The sequence below is a fragment of the Ambystoma mexicanum genome, chromosome 6p (assembly GCF_040938575.1).
Source record: "Ambystoma mexicanum isolate Mex_15411 chromosome 6p, UKY_AmexF1_1, whole genome shotgun sequence".
NCBI classification, from domain to species: Eukaryota; Metazoa; Chordata; class Amphibia; order Caudata; family Ambystomatidae; genus Ambystoma; species Ambystoma mexicanum.
Window position 1 is genome coordinate 1346754395 of NC_090935.1, and position 17333 is coordinate 1346771727.

Here is a 17333-nt window from a genome sequence, read left to right on the forward strand (position 1 = left end):
GGTGGGGTGACTTATTTATAAGGCAAATTACATCACAGATGTGTTATAGTTCCCACAGAAGGGATTGGTTAATGTTCAATAGTCCACTCCCATCGGTGTGCTGATAGGTCTAGAAAATGTGGGAGTAATTTGGGACACCAGGGGAGGAGACCACTCCATCATCTTACTTCGACAGGGGGGCTTGACCTGATTCAGGGACACAGAAATCTCACTGTATGACAAGTGCCCTGAATCTCCATGTTTTGACAGATATTAATGCATTTTTTAAACCTATATTTTGGAGCAAGAGGAACAGAATGGGAACATCGATTTTTGGGCTGTGGAGCACACTTTCAATGGGACAGAAAATTCAAATGGAAATTCGTTTTTTACCTCACAATGGGGAAATGGGAACAACTTCGTTTTTCCCCTTACAATGGGAAAATAGGGACAATTTAGTTTTGCACCTTACAATGGGAAACACATGAAAACTTGAAAACTATTTCGTTTTGCGCCTTACAATGGGAAAGGGGAAGCAATTTCATTTTGAACCTTACAATGGGACACACATGGGAACTGTGCTTTTTAAAGTTAGTTATTTTGGCAAATCTTTAGGACTATACCAGTTCACAATACACTGGGAAAGATGGTTGGTTTTGAATTCCAACCATACAAATCCCATGAAATAAATGGGGAAATTAATTGATTTATTTACAGAAACATACTAAGGATCTACACAGGCTAATGGGGGATTCTTCAATGGGAAAATGACTGAAATGCACAGGCAAAGGATTCTTCAATGGGAAATGACTGATATGCACAGACAAAATGTATGCTTCAATGGTAAATGAAGGAAATACACAGACAAACAGGTGTTGGGATTTTCAATGGGGGAACTATCTAAGGCAATGCTGAAAGAATATAGGGCTTCTACAATCTATGGCTTGGGATATTTCTAATTAAAGGAGAGGTCTGTTCTGGACATCTGAGAGCATCAGGACACTGCTGGGACAGCAAACAGGGGTCAGTCAAGGTCTCTGCTGAGTCCTGCAAGGGGCCCCAAGTCAGCTGCAAAATGTCCTGGCTCCACTGCAAGCGAGGCCTCACTGTGCTGGGATGGTTCTCCAGATGTCGACAGCTGCTCACCTCAGGGGTAAGTGGGAACGGTCCTGGTCTGAGGTGGGGTGACTTATTTATAAGGCAAATTACATCACAAATGTGTTATAGTACCCACAGAAGGGATTGGCTAATGTTCAATAGTCCACTCCCATCGGTGTGCTGATAGGTCTAGAAAATGTGGGAGTAATTTGGGACACCAGGGGAGGAGACCACTCCATCATCTTACTTCGACAGGGGGCTTGACCTGATTCAGGGACACAGAAATCTCACTGTATGACAAGTGCCCTGAATCTCCATGTTTTGACAGATATTAATGCATTTTTTAAACCTATATTTTGCTGCGAGTCAAATAAGCTGTGTCAGGTGTCTGTTGGCCATTCCTCTAAAGAGCTACAGTTTTTCCTCATTTACTCCAGAATTACATCATTGACAAATATTTATAAACTTTATATAGTTCCCAAATTCACAAGGAGGGCCACATTACATTTTCCTAAATAACCTGGGTTGTGTAGGTCCCACCAAAATCATTTTTGTGTAGTGAGAAGCGGTTAACTTCCACCTTTTCAAAATTCCTACCATGACTACCGTGCAACAAATATTATTGATTTTACACAATGAAAACCAATTCTCCCATTTTACACAGTGGACAGTCAAACCACTCATTACGCCTGGCCCCCACCTTTCTGGAGCACATGACATCAGCAGATAGGTCTGTGTTTAGATTAGCCTGCACATTTCAAAGGATAATGACCAGCTAATGCATGTTTTATTGCAACTTGTGGGCCTGAGGTCATAAAAGCTGGAGAGCAGACCTACCCTTATCCTGTCCACACCGTGAATTTGATCTCTAAGCCTCCTATTCTTTGTATATTTAAGTTACAGGCCTCTCTAGGTTTCAGAATTACTCATTTTATTGAATGTTCCTGACAGAAGTGTTCTGCTGCACTGCAATTGCTGCACACAATCTGACATCCCGTTGAGGGTTCCATGGACTGTGGTTTCTGAGAATGTTATTTCAGTTCCTTACAGATTTTAAAGTGTTCAGACGAGTTGCACATACTATAACTATTTTTCTGCAATTCCAGGCATAAATGCAACCAACAGTACAGACACTCCAAGGTCTCAGGGCAGCATAGTTTTAGGAAACATATATTATATTTATTAAGTGTCTTTGGTTAACAAAATAAGCTGTTTGCACTATCACTTTATACAATTACAATCTTTTCAAATAACCTAAGCATTATTATACATTACTAATAAATTACTTATGATATATATTATGGTGTGGCAGTCGTTGCACTATAGTTAAGCTGTGTAGCAGGTTCCTGTTGTAAAGTGACTTCCAGGCTTCTTGGGATTCCTTATATGTTTATTACAAGTACTTAAGTCACAGTTACATGAAGTTATATACATAGGTGGACAGGACATCACACTGGCTCCCATCACCCAGGCTGGGAAGCTCTAACTGGCTGGGTGTGGAATCCTTGGATAAACATTCCGACATTCACAAGGCAACACTCCATATGACATCACCAGCTTTCACATACAGAGACAAGCACATCACAACAGTTCCATAGGAAACCGAAAATTGAATTGCCAATAACTTGACTTGCATCACAGATTTGGCTTGTCATGGGCCTCCCCAGACTCATTTTGGAAAAGATTAATTAAAAAGTGAAAAAAAGCTGCTGTGAGCCCATTTCCATTTATTTCCCCATGGAGGAAAAGTCAAAATGTCCGTGCAGCGCACTGCAAAAACCGCTGCACGGAATTGGACCAGGTACGAAACAACTTGGACACAAAGCGTTGACTCAATTTCCCAGAGGATTCTGGGGTTATTTTGTCATGTAGTTGTCAACATATTTGACAGAATGCCCCCTCTCCCAAAATTATAGCTATATATGTGTCTCACAATGCATCAGCGAGGCTTTTCAGAAATTAAAAAGCTGCTATTTTATTTTTTGCTCAATGCGTGAGATGACCATGGTTATAACCAGGGTTAGCCAAAAAAGAAAAGTGCAAAAAAAGCCATTTGGAGGAGGAAAAAGGATTAAATGGCATCAGGCTAGAGATGGGAAGGGTGACAGCGAATACTATAAATAACCAGTTACAATTACAATTACCATACAAAATTGTTGTGGGGGCCTGGGGACCAAGTTAAGAGGTCCAACGTTTTCACATAACCGTGGTTATAACAGTAGTTATAATAAAAGACGCGATCCGAAAGTGCATCAATGAAACAATTCGTTTTTTGGCCGAAGTGAGCCCGTTTAGGAAACCTATTGCAGCAACATGTAGAGTAGCCACGGCCAAAGGCCATGGCTAGTGGGACTTGAGGAAAGCTATTGAGGGGACATGTACAGTGCCCAAAAGAAACATAGTGGTGTGGCCATGGCAAAAGGCTATTGCTAGTGAGCCCGTTTAGGAAACCTATTGGGGCATCATTTATAGTGGCTATGACTGAAGGCCATGGCCAGTGGAACCTAAGGAAAGCTATTTAGGGAAAAAGTACAGTGCCAAAAAGAAAAAAAACATGGTTTTGGGGGGTGGATGGGAAAGGGATAGAGAGGGGGAAAAAGTAGCTGAAGGGAGTGATGGTAGCATGGCTGGGGAAGAGGGGGCATTTGGTGAGTGCCTGGGAGGGCAGGGGAGAGTTTGGGATTTTGCATGTGTTTTTTTTTGTGAGCGTTTATGTATAACTGCTGTTATCTTGTTATTAAAAACTGGGGTTATGGGATTTAAAAAATAAAACAGAGTAAATAATTATATTAAGACCAAAAAAGGGGTAATTTTACAGCTACTGTGAGGTGGGAGGTAATGGGTGTGGCCAAAGGCTATGACTAGTGGCTTACTTTAAGGAACTGAATGGTGCAATATGGAAAGTGGCCAAGGCCGAAGGCCCTGGCTAGTGGGCCCCAACGAAACCTATTGGGGCAATATCGGGCCACGCCAAAGGCTGTGGCCAATGGCCATGTCTCGTGTACCCAAAAGAAACCTAGTGGTGTAGCCACAGCCGAAGTCCATGGCTAGTGGGCCCATTTAAGAAACCTATTGGAGCAACATGTAGAGTGGACATGGCTGAAGGCTGAAGGCCATGGCTAGTAGGACTCGAAGAAAGCTATTGGGGTAACATGTCAGTGCCCAAAAGAAACCTAGTGGTGTGGCCATGGCTAAAGGCCCTGGCTAGTGAACCCGTTTCGGAAACCTATTGGAGAAACATGTAGAGTGCCCACGGCCGAAGGTCATGGCTAGTGGGCGGTAACAAAACTTTAGTATAACAAAATCCTTGTAATTCACTGAAAAAAACGTAGTTAAGGTGCAGTTAGATTGCGCAGATTAGACGCAACAAAACCCTTGAAATTCAGCGGATGTGGGAAGTCATGACCTGCTCATCTCGGCAATGTCCATGAGCACATCTATATTATGAGAGAAGGGATTCATAATGACATACAAAATAGCATTATGGCGGACATGGCATTATGGGGGACATCAACGGGAACGCACCGAGTGAAGCTGCTCATGACTTCCCACAACTGCTGAATTGCAAGGGTTTTGCTGTGTAAAATCTGCGCAATTCATCTGCACCTTAGCTAAGGTTTTTCAGTGAGTATTCACTGAAAAAAACTTTAGTTAGGAAAGAGCCTTTACTTGAAGAGGGGTGGTGGTGGGGTCAGGGGGCAGGTGGACTTTAGCTCCTTTGTGAAATGTAGGGGTGAGGAGGCACGCCTGGTGTCATTGTCTGGAACGAGTAAGCCCTGCACTTGGAGTTATGGATGGACACCGACCCAATACTCGCACCAAAGCTCAGCACCAGGTGTCTACCGAGTTGAAGCTGCCAACAGTACACCACTCCTCTCACTATCCTACTCCCTCTTCACCTCACTAACCCATCCCACCTTCTCGCTTACAGATCCACCAGAGCACCTGGGAACCAATTCCCGTTGGTGACGGTGCGCTATATAAGTACCGATAACATAACATAACATAGTGATCATCGGTATTAAGACGTGGGGTGTTTTTTATATTCAGACTGCACCAACATGGCAAGTGACTATAAAGCTGGTTCATCAGTTTGACCACATGATGGCGGCAGAGGACACGAAAAGTCGCAGTCTTGACTTCTTGCGCAATGCGGAAGCGATGCCGACATGAAGTGTGTCTCTGAGGGAGCACGAGCTACATGCAACACTGGAGAATTTCAGAATAGTAGGTGCGTCTTTTTTTACTTACCACAAAAGCAAAGGCTATCCAATGACCCTTTACAATTACTTGTAGATTTGTTTAGACGTTTTTCGCCAATACTATTGATGCATATCTGCTTTTATTGCCAAGCTATTTGCAAGGCATAGTTTTGCTATTACACAATAGTTACTTTACTACGTGTTTTTAATGTTGAGTGCTTTATGTTATTGGTTAAGCAGCACTTATCCGCTGTTTAATTTTTATTTAACGCTTTATACACCTAGCGTCGCGAATGAAGACTTTAAAATGTAGCTCAGGTAATGATTGCAACATGGCGCACAGCAACCTATCATCTAGCCTGCAGAAGGGGTTACTCACACCTCACAAAATGAGTTCAACCTACAATACATTTTAGTGAATTGGATCAGTGGGATCCCAACGTCTACAACAAGGAAAAAATCCTATTCACAATTTTGAGGCACACATTTGTGTTGATACATATATAATAATAAAAAAAATACGTATTTAGGAAAATAAAGCTATGTGAGAAACATCAATAAATGACTGACAATGAATTCTAAAAGTTCAAACATAATTAATCACATGATAAAGTGCATTTATTGACAGTCATGGACCTCTCATGACCCAAAGAGGTGCAAGTGCAATTCTCTAGACAAAAGGTGAGAACAGGTCATACATTTGTCCGCATAATACATACCACACACCCACATGCATACTCACGCTCCCTCACATGAACTACCAGTGTCAGGAATTTCATACTGGCGACATGGCAGAGTCAACTAATGATCACCAATGCCTATATTGATCCAACAAAGTGCATTGGTTTTAATGGACATGTCCAACGTGCATTAATATTCATTAGTTTAGGCAGTATTCTAATAACAGATACATACACATGGTGGGGAGTGTCCTGTGTGCTACAGTGGAATAGGACAGGAATCTTAAAAAATAAAACAACAGTTCCACCATGATAAAGAAAAAAGTTCAATGGATCTCAAAAGTAGTTCTTTTTGTTACAGTGTTATAGTTATTTCACTGAGGTTCTGATGTGAAAAAAAGAACTACTTTTGAGATCCATTGAACTTTTTTCTTTATCACGGTGGAACGTTGTTTTATTGTTCTAATAACAGATAAGCAAAAAACATTTAACGGCTGTAAAAGAAACGGCCAACTCGCGTTTCGGCTATAATGAAGGTCAATGTCTCCAGACGACCCAGCCTTCTTCAGGGCCATGTGTTTCATCACCCCACAGAAGTTGTCACCAGAGCTTATTTCACACACTGCATATGCGGGCCGTGCAGCTCCCAAATCTTCCCAGTTTCTCATTGGTCGTTCGGCAGTGCATGCACAACACAGCACGGGACACATGCTTGTTTTGGTTCTCCAGGAATCGATTAATTCTAACAAGCAGACATGGAATAGATCATCCAGGCATGTAGGCGCGCTGATGGGGGCTCTGCCTTCATTGCGAACAAGCTCTGCTCAAGTCGTTCGAGCAGATGCAACCGAATATCAACAGGAGAGTACACACGCACAATACATTTGGACATTTAAATTGGTGCACACCGAGATTTTACATTCAATGGAATGCTCTTTGAACCAATTTTGGATGGCTATGAATTGGCATTTTCTCCAGCCAAGAAAGGCCAAAAAGGTCACCCCTCAGCGGGTCTCCTGACAGCCATACTATCTGGCAGTGGTTTACAACTAAAGAACACCATACTAACTTCGGACCTAATTCAAGCAATGCTAATTATCAAACAGAGCCCAAAGAAGTCTAAGGAAGTGCCACAATCAGAAACAATCCTTTTGATAAACACATACTGGAATCCGGCAGTAATTGTCACAATAAGCTATTTAAAGAAGATGGAGGATCTACTAGAGAAAATGCAAGAGGCTTACAAAGTGGACCACATTATCATTACTGGAGATCATAATGCTGTTTGCATTGAAGAAGAATGAAAGCCTAAGTTAAAAGACACCATTCTCCCGTCAGAAACAAGAGGAAATAAATGGAACCTCCTGATGGATTCAAATGATCTCCACAACTTACACAGGATAAGAGACACCTCTGAGCCTGCATGTCAAACTTGGGAGAGAAATGGAACAGGTATGACATTAGATCATACATTTGTCTCACGGGAGTTGTTGGCCCAAATTGTGAGTTTCATGGTGATTAAGACTGTAAACAGTGACCACAATGTCTTGGTCACAACTTGGGAATCAAGCCGCACAGAATCATCCTTCATGTCTGCAGACCTGGAAACTTGCAATGGCAATACCCGTTTGAGATTAAATGAAAGGGCGGTGAAGTCTCTCACAGAGAAGTATCAGTTATCCACCTCCCACAGGAATCTCGTGAGGCCGGACAAAATAGATTATAGCCCCCTATTGTTGGCCTATGAAACGAATCCGACCACTCATCCCATTTTGGCCAAATCAAACTTACAGGTTTACAATAAAACCTTGGTAGAAAAGAGGCGGCTGGTAAGAAAAGCCAAGAGGCAGGCCAAGCAGCCAAGTAATCCAAAATTAATTGAGGAAGCCAAGGGTATGACAAAAACGTATAGAACATGGGTGCGACACCGGCGCCATCTACTATATCAAGCAGATTCGGAAGAGATGGTTCGGATTTTGAGTGGGAAGAGGTCAATGGACCTTTGGTCTTTGATATGAACAAGCTCTAATGGGACAAACACGGTCCTGCAGAACAATGTGGCTGGGCACATCTGAGTTTCCCACTTTACAGAATTGTATAACAAACCTCCCAGAAGGATGTCACCTGTTCTAGCAAATAATGAAATGAGATGGGATGTTCCAGTTAATACGGAGAAAATCATAAATAAGATCAGGAAGCTATTCAAGAGCGGCGGGCCCAGACAGGATAACCAATTGTGAATTGAAGAAACACCCAGAAGCCTGGGCGGCCTTTGTTAGTACCGTCTTCTACAACTGCATTGAAACAAGAGAGATCCCGCCATCATGGAGGAAAGCCCATGTTGTCCCAATCTTCAAAAAAGGTGCCAAGGATGACCCCTGTCACTATCGGCCCATTGCTATATTGGACACCATTGGCAAACTTTTTGGATCCTTTGCTTTAGAGAATCTACAGGAATGGATAAAACTCTCAAAATAATATGATCCCTTACAGGTGGGGTTTGTGAAAGGTATGGGCACCACGGCTAACATCTTAATGTTGAGTGCCCTGAAGGCAAAGTTTTGGATGGAAAACCAGCCATCCAGCTGGTATTCGTTGACTTGGTCCAGGCATTCGACTGGGTCAACAGGGAAATGCTCTGGAACAAGCTTGAACAGCGTAACTGCCCAGATTCGATTCTTGCCTCCATTAAGTCACTATACTCCTTAACATCTATGAGAGTGAGATTGAACAGAGCTGGCCTTCTATCTCAAGAGATACCAACTGCGCCAGGAATTAAACAGGGGTGTCCACTAGCCCCGGCCCTGTACAATTCTTACACAGCAGACTTTATGGACTCACAGGCAAGGATAAGAGCGTTCCCTCCCACGATAGGAAACTTACCAATCCCCAGACTACTTTATGCGGACAACATAATTTTAATCGACCAAACACCAGTGGGTCTCCAAAGGCAGCTAAACAACCTGATTGCCTACCTAAAAGAAAAACAACTTGGAGCTAAATAAAGCAAAAACAAAAACTATGTTGTTTGGAAAGTCTGGGACGAACAAGAAAACTCCAAAACTCTACGCTGAATGGAGTCAACTAGAGAAGGTGAAAAGCTTTAAATACCTTGGTATTGTGTTAAACAACAGCAACATTGAGCTTCCGATGCAAGAGTATCTTGACGAAAAAATCACCTCCGTGGTAGCACAAGCAAAAGTGGTCAATAGGAAGTTTGGTCGGTTTTCATTAAAACCTATACTGGACTTCTTCAAAGCCAAAATTGTGCCTAGTCTAACTTTCGGAGCGGAAGCCATGCCCTTCCTACTAGACACAATTTGGAAGAAATTGGAGGGTCGATTCTGGCGGCGAGTCTTGGACCAGCCTCAATCAACACCGATGGCCTTGATCCACCGTGAACTATGTACAACTTCTATTAAAGCAATAGTGGAAAGGAATGGACTAATGCTCTACCGAAACGTTATTATCCCATCCACTAAAACCCTTTTTAAACTCATCATAATTGAAATGAGGAGAAGCAGAATGCAATGCTCATGAATTGGAGACAAAAAAATCAAACAGTCTTGGATGGAATAGGAAGTAATGAAGAAGAGCTTGTTCAGAACCCGGTAAGGGTCAATAAAAAATGACTGGAATTCGACTGGATCGGAAACTCTGGAGGAAGCTGCAAGTTACACACTCACTAAAGAACTTCCATCAAGACATAAAAAACTTAATGAGATGCCCTCCCAGACCAACTAACCTGACAATGTTTTTTAAGGATTCGGTTGAATCTGATGAGCATCAACGTAATTCGTGCCATAAGAGATCTAGCGAATTTAAACGATTGCCGTTTTTGTGCGACGCCAAAGCAGGGGGAGTCTATAAAACACGTTTTACTTTCATGTTCAGGAGTGAAGAACAAAATAAAGACTTGGCTGGGGCATCTCTTCAAGGACCTCTATGCTTATGATGAACAAGAATGGTGGTCTCGTCTCGTCAGTGGCGAAAAATCCCAATGGGTAATTGCTTTGGTGGGATTCTTCAGACACATTGGTTTAGTTGGACCAAAAGAAAATGAGTCATTACAATAAAGGGAGGGTGGAAAGGACCACCAAATTCCACCCATCAAACCTTTTCCTGCTTCTTCTTGTAAAAACAGTTTTCGACAGTTAAATCAAACAAAAAATTAAAATTTAAAAAAAGAATGTGCCTCCATGCGCAAGTCCTTTGGAGGGACAGGGCTGTTGGAAGGGCGCAGCATGAGAATGAGAAATTGGGCAGCTTTGAGGGAGCTTGTGACAAACATTCTGTTTGCAAAATGTCAGTCAAATCCATCCTGCAAGTCAAACGTTATTAGCAATTCAATTTTCAGGGTTGCAGAAGGCCACGCTCACTGGCCGGGGCTGAAGGCCCTGACTAGTGGGCCTGAAAGTCATGTAGAGTGGCCACGGCTGAAGGAAACATATTGGAGGAACATGTACAGTGGGCATGGCCACAGGCTGTGGCCAATGGCCATGGTGAAGGCCATGGCCAATGGCCAGTAAAAAAAAACTATGGTATAACAAAACCCTTGAAATCACTGAAGAAACCTTAGTTAAGGTGCAATTAAGTTGTGCAGATTTAACAAAACAAAACCCTTGAAATTCAGTGGATGTGGGAAGTCATGATCAGCTTAACTCAGCGCACCTTAACTACATTTTTTTTCAGTGAATATATACATATATATACATATCAACATTTAATACTTCTTAAAACACTCATCTGGCTCAAAGTGTTGCATCTCCCTGCTTCTGTCCTTCATTCCAGCACCAGCTACGAACTAGGACTGGTTACTCTTAAAGCCAGGGCATTGTGGCAATATATTTCTTTTTATAAGAAGTCACTTATTCCTGCAGGACACTCTCTCTGGGAGATGGTAGGGGAGGTGGCGGAAGTGAGGGGTACAAGTGCACTGTTGGAAATAAAAGATCTTGCCTATGTGGCACTGCAGGAGGTTGGCTGCTCAGAAAAAGATCTGATTGAGAATCCTGAAGGGGTGAAAACACTTTTCTTTGAGGCCAACTGGGCGCATAAAGCTGCAGACTTCCAGGCACACCATGTTGCATCCCAGCTTGTATTGGATCACAAAAAGCAGGGATGCCTTGCCCCCTATTTATCAATTTATGCTAGGAGAGGGGCCTGTTGTACCTTTCTAAGATTTAGGCTAAATCTCTTAAGAACAAGAGAGATCCTTTTAAGATATGGGTTGGTCAATGAGACAGAGTCCTCCTCTACGTTTTGGAAGAGTGTGATGACTAATGAAATAACTTAGCATTTGTTGTTTGGTTGTCCTGCATTGGTACAAGGTCAGACTGAATATTTGTACAAACCTATAGGAGAAAGTACGGAGGGAGAGGATTCAATTTGTCACCGCTGTTTGTCGGGGAATCTTACAACAATAGTTAATGCAGTCGGGGCATTTCTGGTCTCTTTGAAACTTGGGGGTCAGCTGTAAAAGAGTTGCCTCCTCAGAAGTTGTTCTGATGTCTCTTATATATCTGAAATTACTTTTGGCAATATGGAAAACTAAGTGTTCTTTTTACAATCCGTTTTCTCGACCACCTTGTTATGTTTTTAATCTGTGTTATTTTTCTTTTCTTTGTGCTTTGTTTTTATTGTATTTTCTTGCTTTTAATCTTGTTGATTGACTCTACCTAATTATTTGAAAATGTTAAAGGTTGTCTTGTTTAACCAATAAAATAAAACAAAAAAAACTTCATAAAACTAAAATCACCACATGAGTGATGCTAAAAAATAATGTTCAAAATTAGTTGAACCCCTATTATCCACAAACATCAGATCACTATATTTCATCCCATTTCATAATCCCTCCTTTTCCCAGTAATTACTCTAATCCTGAAGCTATGCTGATTGCTGCATGTAGCATCCCCACCCATTTCAACACACTTATCCCGCCCATTACTCCTTCCAACATTTCTTCCAACATTATAACTGTATACTCTCTCCTGGGACTTTTCACTCTGCCCACTGTCCTCAAGTTGCTCATTTCTGTACCTATCCTCTCTCAGTCTATTCCACCTGCATCCATCTTCCATGGTGAGAACCACTTCTTGCCACCCTTCTTGGTTCAAAATACACTGATTCTCCTTTACCTACTCCATATGGTTTTCTGATTTTCACTCAATCCTCTTTATTTACTTGTTCGTTAGTTGTATGTTTTTTCTGGCAAAATATGTATAAATATGTATCTTTATACGCTAACTGATACTGGCGTACTATCTCTATTATACACCCCTCATCTAATGCAATTTCTCCTTTTCCCCTCAACCATGGAGGACATACATCCAATTTAATTTCTCTCCTTCTCATCACCACAAAAGGTGAATATCCTATCTTGGGATGAGGGGTATCTCTATATGCCACAATCACTTCCCATAGAACTTGTTTCCACTGCAATCCAGTCGCCAATGCCAGTTGTAGGCTTTCTTTAATTATGCTGTTCACTCATTCCACCAGTCCATTCCCTTGTGAGTGATATAATGATGGTCTAAGATTTGTGAAACAATGCACCTCCAAAAATCTCTTTATTTCATTAAAAACAAATTGTGTGCTCCATTATCACACCAACACTCTTCCTCATACACTCTATTGGGCCCATCACATCAGTCACTATGCTTTTCCACACCCACGGGTTTCAATGGTAGTGCATCATTATTTCTTGTCTTGTCAGTTTCTGTACATGCCTGACAATCCTTCACTGCATTCTCCACCATTTTATCCACCCCGTGCCACCGGTATCGTTCCCTCAGTCTTCTTTTAGTAAGATTGTGACTTAAGTGGCCCTGATGAGCATTTGTCACAATCTTTTCTCTCACTTCTCGAAGAGGAACACATTTTTCTTTTCTCGTCAATCCCCACTCGCATGGCATAGGTTCATCCTTAACCATGGTGTATGCTATCTCACAATCTAGTTTACTTGGCCACCCCTTATGCATGTATTCCAGTACACACTTCAACTCATTATCAGCTTCCACAGTGCATTTCTATTCCTCTTCCAATACAACTTCTCATACCAAATCACCCGCATGTCAATTCGCTCCTCCTCTCCCCACCTTCATCCATCTGTGGGAGGCAATCATGATAAAATATCTGCAACTACATTCTTGTTCCCATGAACATGTTCTAACACAAAAGTAAACATCTGAGTGTTTGCCAACCACTTAGCAATTCAGGGTCAACCTGATCCGATTGTGGAGAATAAGTGCACTAATGGTTTAATATCACTTCTGACCACAAAGGCATCCCCCATAAAAATGTTGTGAAATCCTTGCTGCCCAGCAACATTCCCATGCCTCCTCTATTACCGAGTATTTGCTCTCGCACTTTTTGAATGCCTTTGAGGCAAATGCAATGAGCACTGCGTCAGGCCCTTCTCTCTGACTCAGCACTGCCTCCATTCCCTTCAGGCTGGCATCCTCCATTAAAAACATCCTTGCACCCTTAACAAATGTAAACAAATCGCTCCTTTTATGCCATCAAATGTCTCTCATCTTTTCAGACCACTCAACTCGGAAATTCAGAACAAATTTAGCAAAGAACTCTACAAGTCACAAGAATGATCTCAATTTCTCCTTGTCCCCTAGTTCCTTCCTTCAATCACTCTCACCAGCTCAGGTTTGGGTTTTAACGCTTCTCCTGGTCCTCCATGGCCCAAATATGAAACTTCAGTCATCTTAAATTTGCGCTTTTCTTTCTTCACTGTTACTCTTGCCTCTCTGACAGTTTCTCATACATGCATCAATAGTCTGTCACGCTCTTCCTCATCCCAAGCACGCACTAAAATGTCATCCATTATCTCCTCTGAATAAATTCTCCAGGACCTCCTGGAAGACAGTAGTTGCATAAGGTAGCCCAAATAGCATGCACCTATATTTATACGCCCGACAGGTGTTAAAAACAATATGATCTGTCATTACTCTGATAAGTCTATCTGGTGATATGCAGATGATAAATCAGTGGTAGAAAACCACTTCACTCTCCCCATCATGGACAACATACAGTTAATATTAGGAAGTGGGTATCTGTCTACCCATATTGCTTTGTTGACATCCCTTAAATCCACACATACTCGTAACCTACCATCTGCCTTCTATGTAACTACAATGGGTGACAGCCACTCATATGCCTCAATTGGCTCTATTATCCCCTCTTTGCACAACTTCACCAACTCGCCTTCCAACCCTTCCTTTACACTTAGTGGAACTGTGTCACTCTGTGCACTGTAGGCACCACGCCCCACTTCCATTTTATCTTGTTGCTGAAACCTTCCAGCTTTCGAATTGTGTCCTTAAACACTTTCCGAACTACTTCTTCTCCATACCCAATCCCTCTTAATGAGGCCAATAGTATCTGTTTTTCCTGTCCAGGTTTGTGTTCCATCTGTAAATGTCCTTGATGTCTCCACCCTAAGAGATTGTCATTTCCCATCAAATCTCATTTCCCTACACTTATGCTGAACCACACATATCATAATCTGTAGATTGGCACCCCCCATATGCTGAAGGTTCAATGTCATTCTTTTGTAATTCTTCTTGCTCCTTCTGATTGCTATTCTCATATCCAGCTTGCAAACTAATGTGAACAGCGATCCAGAGTCCACCTATATCGCTACTTGTGATTCAATCACTGTGACCTATGTCAACATTGGTCTGTATGGCCCTCCCTCCTCTTCTTCTTCTGTTACTGTGGGCATTTGAATTTGTACTATCACCTTGGAGTAATCTTTCACTTCCTCCATGCTCACTACGTTCACCTGAGGTCTCAGTACTGGTTCTTTCTCCTTGGTTCATAAGCCCAATGGGCCTCATTACGACCCAGGCGGTAAGGGGTTTACGGCAGCGTAAACAGCGCCGACCCTTACCGCCTGAGTACGAGGTCCCTTAGCGCCATGGAGGTTTTAACACCTGCTTTTAGCAGGTGTTAAAATCCATGGCGCTAAGGGACCATGGAGTTAATTACGCCACCGTAATTTACGGTGGCGTAATTAACGCCTTCCCCACTCCCATTATGCCCTATGGGGCAAAATGGGAATGGGGAAGGGAAAATGGGAAAATGGGGATTTACCGCCCCGCCAAGGTTGGAATGGGGCGGTAAATCCGCCAACCACCATGGCGTAAACGTAGTTTACGCCATGGTGGTAAAGTCACGGCCCAGGCGGTAACTTACCGCCTGGGTCGTAATGAGGCCCAATGTGTTTTGGCAAAATGCCCTCTCTTGATGTGTTTCCTACAGACTCCTCTTATTGATGGGCATTCTGGATTTAATGCCATTTGGCCCGTCACCCCCACACTGTAAGCATGCTCCCTTAAAATCTGTACCACTCAATGCACCCCCAAAACTACCTCTATTTCATCACTACTGTCATTACTGCATATCCTTCAGTTTGCTGTGTCTCTTTGGCTTCTTTCACATTGTTTTCACTCCTCACATCCTTCATCCCTATATATCAGGCACACCTTTTTATCAGGTACATACGCCTTGCTATTTACAATGACTCTGCCAGCAGTGGATATTTGGACTTCTATCATTTCTCTTGTAAATTGGAGAACGACTGGCGTAGTACCAACTGTTCTCTAATATATATATGTCTTTGTGAAATGACATGAGGAAATCAATATTCTTAAATCTGCAATGTAAGCATCCACGCTTTTCATCTGCATTTACTTCTGTGAAAAAAATGTATACCGTTCCAACACTATGTTTCTTCTGTGACCATATTTTTCCTCTATGTTTTGTAAACCCTGGTTGAACATTGTACACCTTGAAGAACCTTCTCTATCTCCGTCCACTGCTGGAACTTAGTCAGGGACATGCTTGATAACTCTCACTGCTTCTTTACACAGACAATTCATCAATGTAGCATGTTTGTGCTCATCTGAAAATGTGTCTCCACCATGGCTAATAAAAAAAACCTGAATAGGGCTTTCCATTCTTCCCATTCTGTGGTAGGCTCCCCTGGGCTCTTCAAATATTTTGCTGGTGTGAATAATACCTGGACTTATCATCCGGTGCTTCTTCGGTGCTCCTTAGCTGTGCTCACTAGCACTTTACTACCCACCTTCCTGAGAACGTTTTGAGCTGGTTACTGAGAGGTACCACTTCCACCTTGCAGGTCCCAGGGAGCAAAAAATATGGTTGTGCAACCTGCTGGTTTTCCACGAAGCACCCAAAGAGTTACTGGGGAGCTGACAGCATCCCATCCCTTGTCTCCTCGCATGCATACATCCACTTCAATGCCTCAGGAAATTGACTGCTGATCCCTTCATGCACCGTTATTCATTCTCATATAAATCTGCCTGGTTATTTCAGGTATTTGGTTGCAGCCCTCTCATGCTCCCTGCTGCTGGTGTTTGTTACGTTATGGCATGTTAAGTTGATTTATACCGCACACCGTTATCATTGGCATGGTCTCCAGGTGCTCATGCAGTTCTGTAAGAAAGTGGGTTGGGTAGATTAGTGAGGGAAGAGGGAGTAGATAGAGGTTGTGCTTTTCTGTTGATGCTTCTAGTACCAGGAGAAACTGGTGTCTCTGCGAGGTGGCTTTCTAGGTGTATTTGGATTGTGCACACTCGGGTTATTGTGTACGGAAGGAAAATGTTGCGTGACTGGGATGTTTATTTGCAGCAGGTGAATGTGTGTGTTGTATGTTTGTGCGAGGTGAGATTTATCCGTTAGGTTGTGTGATGTATGTGTGGGTTATCCTGTGGGGTATGCTGGAGGGGAAGCGAGGAGCTGGGAAAGTTAGTGGTTGGTACGGTGTGTTCATTTTATTATTGGTTCCAGAATCCGTAGTGTCATTGGATTATCTTGGGTCCTGTTTTATACTAATCATTGTGATGAGAACCCAGTTTTCAGTCATTTTCTGAAGGTGATCTGGTTTTCTGTCATTCTTATCTCCTTCTGGATTGAGTTAAATAGATTGACAATTAGACATGAGAATGCTGTTCCTCCAAATTTTCTTTTTTGTATTGTTTCGTTTCGATTTTAAGGTTGTCGTTTGATCTTAGGTTTCTTCCTGGTTGGTAGCGTTTGATCTTGGCCTGGAATAATTCGGCTCCTTGTCAATGCAGTAATTTGTGAGTGATGCAGAGGGCTTTGAAGTTAATTATTTTGTTTTAATCTGAGCTAGTGTAGGCTCCTCAGTGCTGGTGTGATGTGGTCTCTTCAGTTTAGTCTCAGGAGTATCCTTTCTGCAGTGTTTTGGTGTGGAATTTTTTGGTGAGCCTTTCTTGCATTCCAAGGTAAAAGCTGTTTGCATAGTCGATTCTTGGTAATGCTAGGGAGATGATTGCAAGGGTTCTGTCTGGGAAGGAAAGGGTAGGGGAGGATC